This window comes from Peromyscus maniculatus, chromosome 1 (assembly GCF_049852395.1).
Source record: "Peromyscus maniculatus bairdii isolate BWxNUB_F1_BW_parent chromosome 1, HU_Pman_BW_mat_3.1, whole genome shotgun sequence".
In the NCBI taxonomy this organism is placed as follows: Eukaryota; Metazoa; Chordata; class Mammalia; order Rodentia; family Cricetidae; genus Peromyscus; species Peromyscus maniculatus.
The window spans coordinates 97,563,909-97,569,256 of NC_134852.1; the positions used below are offsets into that span (position 1 = coordinate 97,563,909).

The window sequence follows — 5,348 nt, forward strand, 5'->3', positions numbered from 1 at the left end:
CAAAAAGACACATATAGATCATATAACAACATAATAAATACTCCAGTGTCTGTCTGGGAATACTCTGCAGATCTCTTCTGATACTCTATTATGGGTTTGGGTAAATCTCCAGAATGCACTGGACTTAATGTTCTTCTGCCTCACAACTAAGAATTTCATCGAATCCAAGAGCAAATTTACATAGGTAGTTCAGATACTTTACAAACTAGAGACCAATTTAACTATCTTGATATCTTTGTCTTCTAAGAAACAAAAGAAATGAACCAGTAAATAATTATATATAGACATTTGCTCCCATCTTTCCAAAGATAAAAAATTAAAAAAAAAAACATTCCTAAAACCATTCTATAATGTTTTGAAGTATTAAATGAGTGGGCCTCTCTAGCAGATATTTTGCTGCAACTTCCACAAAGCACTGTTAACCTCAGTATTTCTCAGGCTGTAGATCACAGGATTAAGTGTTGGAGGCAACAAAGTGTATAACACAGGAAAAAGCCTATCTATAATTGATGGTGTATTTGACAGTGGCTTCAGATAGACAAAGCAAGCAGTAACAGCAAAGACAGTGAAAACAGTGAGGTGGGGGATGCATCTGGCAAATCCTTTGGACTGAACTTTAGTAGTAGGAATCTTAAGCACAGTGGAGAAAACATAAAAATAAGAGACCACAACACAGATGAAAAAGATAGCCCTAGACACAGATCAGTTCCAAGACTTATATAAATGACCACAAGTGTTTCAGAGCAGGAAACCCTTAACAAAGAGGGGATATCACAAGAAAATTGTGGAATCACATTGGATTCACAGAAAGGCATGGAGAATGTGCCAGCTGTATATACAGTTCCAAGGAGTATCCTGGTAGCCCAGGAAACACCCACCATCAACATACAGCTACCACCACTCATGATGGTATCATAGTACAAAGGAGAACAGATGGCAACATAGAGGTCAAAGGACATGGCAGTTAGGACAAATACTTCCCTTGATGAGAAAGAACGAATTGGTACAGGAGACCACTTCCTAGATATAACACCAGTAACATAGACACTGTGAGCAGCAATTAATAAATGCGACCTCCTGAAACAGAGAAGCTTTTGTAGAGCAAAGGACATGGTCAACAAGACAAATCAACAGCCGGCAGAATGGGAAAAGATCTTCACCAACCCCACATCTGACAGAGGGCTGATCTCCAAAATATATAAAGAACTCAAAAATAGACTTCAAAATACTGAACAATCTAATTAAGAATGGGCTACAGAGCTTAACAAAGAATTCTCATCAGAAGAAGCTCAAATGACTGAAAGACATTTAAGGAATTACTCAACATCCTTAGTCATCAGGGAAATACAAATCAAAACAACCCTGAGATACCATCTTATACCTGTCAGAATGGCTAAGATCAAAAGCACCGAAGACAGCTTATGTTGGAGAGGATGTAGAGCAAGGGGAATACTCCTTCACTGTTGGTGTGAATGCAAATTTGTACAACCACTCTGGAAATCAGTATGGCGGTTTCTCAGAAAATTAGGAATAAGTCTTCCTCAAGACCCAGCTATACCACTCTTGGGCATACACCCAAGGAATGCTCAATCTTACCACAAGAACACATGTTCAACTATGTTCATATCAGCATTATTTGTAAGAACCTGGAAACAATCTAGATGTCCCTCACTGAAGAATGGATAAAGAAAATGTGGCACATATATGCAATGAAGTACTATTCAGTAGTAAAAAACAATGATATTATAAAATTTGCAGGAAAATGGGTGGAACTAGAAAATATCATCCTGAGTGAGGTAACCCAGATTCATAAGGACAAACATAGTATGTATTCACTCATAAATGGATAGTAGACGTGAGGGAATGGATGGCCAGACTGCAAGCCACAGCTCCAGAGAGGCTAGTTAACAGGGAAAGACACTAGAAGGGACACATAGATGACCCAGCGAAGGAGAAGTAGATGAGATCTACATGAGTCGACTGGGTGTGGGGGAGTGGTGGAAGGCAAGGTGTGGGATGAGAACATAGAGAAATGGGAGGGTTGAGCTGGAACAGGGACAGAGTGGGAGGAAAGGGAGGAAGATACCACGATAGATGAGGAAATCATGGGGATAGGAAGAGGCAGGGTGCTGGGGAGGCTCTCAGGAATCCAAAAGGAAGACCCTACCTTGGACTGTTGTCAGCGGTCCAAAGGGTGCCTGGACTGGTCTACTCTGGTGATCAGTCTAGTGAATAACCTGTCATCATAGAGCCTTTGTCCAGTGACTGATAGAGGCAGATGCAGAGATCCACCACCAGGCACCAGGCTGAGCTCCTGAAATCCAATCGATGAGAGAGAGGAGGGATTCTGCAGGCAGGGGATGTTGAGATCATGATGGAAAGATGTGCAGAGATGACTGCATTAGTGGAAGCCCATGAACTGTAGACTAGTGGCTGTAGAGCCCCCATGGGACTGGACCAGGCCCTCTGGATACAGAAGAAGGTTGTTTGGCTGGAGCTGTTTGAGGGACACCCAGGCAGGGGGATCAGAAGCCATCCCTGGCACGTGGGCAGGCTTTTGGGAATCTGGTGCCTGTGGTATGACACCTTGGGCAGTCTTGGTGCAGTGGGAAGGGGCTGGAACCTGCCTAGGCTCAGTGTGCTAGGCTCTGCTGACTCCCCATGGGAGACCTTGATTTGGGGGATGTGGGGATGTGGGGTGGCTTGGGAGAGAGGGCTGGGGGTGGGAGGAGGGAGGAGGTGGATCTGCGGGTGGTGTGTAGAGTGAGTAGAAAATATCTTAATAAAGAAAAATGAAAAAAAAAATACCCGGAGGCCACAAGCAAGAATGGAAATGGAATTGTTGTGACTTACGCTATTGACAATAAAAATTGGGATTGGAACAGAAACAAAGAAGACATCCAACAGGGACAAGTGCTTCAGGAAGTGCATTGGTGTTTGAAGCTTCAGGTCAAGGGTAATGAGAGCGATGATGATGAAGTTACTTATTAGGGCTGCCATGTACATCACTAGGAAGAGCACTCCACATAATGTCTATAGCTCCTGGCTGTCAGAGAACCCCATGAGGATGAATCTGGTTATTGCAGTGACATTGGCTGTGTAGGTTTGGTACAGGTGTAAAATTCAGGGCATGTGCCAGGCTGTTAAAAGCCTCCAGCCAGGGAAATATAGAAAGAAGTCAAACAGGAGAAATAAAGGTGAATAAATCACTGTTAAATTACATTGCTTTTTAATAATTTTCCCATTTTTACCCATAACATAAATATTGTTTTATACAGTGTATTTTAATATTTTACCAATGGAAATTGGAAATTTGTACCTCATAAGAGTTCAGATTCATCACAGTCCTAGAAAAGAGTTAGTTTTCAGATATCTGTAGCAAGATTTTTCAAGTAGGACAATATGAGGAGGGGAAATTTTTTCACATCCTTTAGAGTTTGGTTCATCAGTGGACCCCCTGCTATGATAATAGAACAGGCAGTCCTCTTTGGAAACTCTGAAATCCTAAAACATCTTCACATCTTTGGGCTGTGAGAAAACTTTAAGTTCTTAGCTAACATGTAGTCATTTCTTAGCATTACAATGAAAATATAAGAATCAAGGAAAATGCTTCACCTTTTTGTAAACTGTAATGTGAATTTATTTGAAACCAAATACAATCAAACCATCTCTAGCAGACCTCTTTAAATCAATTGGTTACTCCCTTGGAATTCCCAATGGTGGAGCTTTCCAGGTAGCCTCATTAAGAATGCCTTGAGACTATTAGTGCTATAATAATTGTTGCTTTCTATAGAACACATTACTCAGTCCCCAGAAAAATACACTGGGAGATATCATGAAAAATATGGTTTTCCCCAGAATTAAATTAATTATATATATTTTTAATTACACAGTGCATAGAGGTGAAGATACATGATATTTGCAAACAAATGCTATAAAACATAAATTTGGAGACTTTGATTAAAAAATCTTGTCATACCACCTGCATTAATTACTTTTCCCAAAGCTATGGCAAAATACATGGGAAAAAAAGACAACATGAGATAGGAAGGATTGACTTTAGCTCCTGGTTTAAAGGTATACTAAAACATGACAGAGCACACATAGTTGATAGAGTAAGAAAGTGCTGGTCACAGTGTACTTATAGTCAGAAAACAGAAAATCACTTACTATACCACTCTAATGACACTCTGACCAGCTTCTATTTTTCTGCCCAGGATTTAAATGCGGAAAATAGAGCGAGCAACACTAGAGTAATTTTCCTACCAATGTCAAGCCCTTCTGGAAATTCCCTTAGGTACATTTAAAATTATTTTTATATAATTCTAAATCTCATTAAATTGGCAATAAATTTTAGCCATTATACCTCTATTACCTGTCAACTTGATGCCCAAATCAATTTGATGCATCACTTTTAAAGCATAGATTTACACAGTGATTCTTAAAGTCTCATGTTCATTGCATAATGAAAAATATGTTTAGTACACATCCAAATATCCCTAAAGTCTGAAAAATTCTGACACTGTTCAGATGTCTGTGGTACAAGGTCTTGGAGAGATTAATCACTGGTTAAGAGCTGCTACTGGTCTTGCTTGGGATGTCGATTTGGCCCTGAGAACCCATATTAGACTGCCTATAAATACACATAACCCCAGCTCTCATGTCCTGTTCTTGCATCTGATTCATCATCACTCACATGTACACATCAAGAAACATACTAAGAAATACTTTAAAAATAAATGAATATAAGTGAATGGTCTTGTTTATCCTAAAACTCAGAGCAAAAATCAAAAATAAAAATCAAAAACTTTATGTATTCAATGGCACAGAGCAAAAGTTTCCATTATAGAAGAGAATAATGTGGTAATAAAAAGAAAAGATGAATTCAATAGACAACTGAAACCTAGCAGGGTATACTGCATGTTGTTTCATTTTGTACTTGAAATCTGGGGTTTATGATAGAATTATCTGCACCCCATAACCTTGAACCACTCCATTCATCCAGTTTTCTAACCTGTATCATATGTGACTTCTCAATGATGTGGCTTTAAAACATATCTGCAGCTTTCCTTGCTAGACACACCATACTCTTTGTATTGCCAGCATCCTGGGATTCCACTACATCCTAAGCTTTACTTTCTCATTTCCTTGTCAAAGCCAGGGAAACTATATGAATCTACCACACATTCTTTGGTCTCAACAGCATTTTGGAAACTTAGTTTAAGTCTCCATGCAACCTTCATTATTTTATACTTCATTCCAACAAACTAGTATCACAGCAGTGGCACTGGTGAATTCTACTGTTATCTCACCTGTAGTTTAAATCCTAGATCACAGTTTCAGTGGCC

The 5,348-nt window shown here is 39.5% G+C and overlaps 1 pseudogene; it reads right to left on the bottom strand.

Moving 5' to 3' along the window:
- Window positions 1–381: 381 nt before the first annotated feature.
- LOC102915342 (olfactory receptor 14A2-like) lies at window positions 382–4,409 on the bottom strand (annotated as a pseudogene).
- Between the last annotated feature and the right edge of the window lie 939 nt (window positions 4,410–5,348).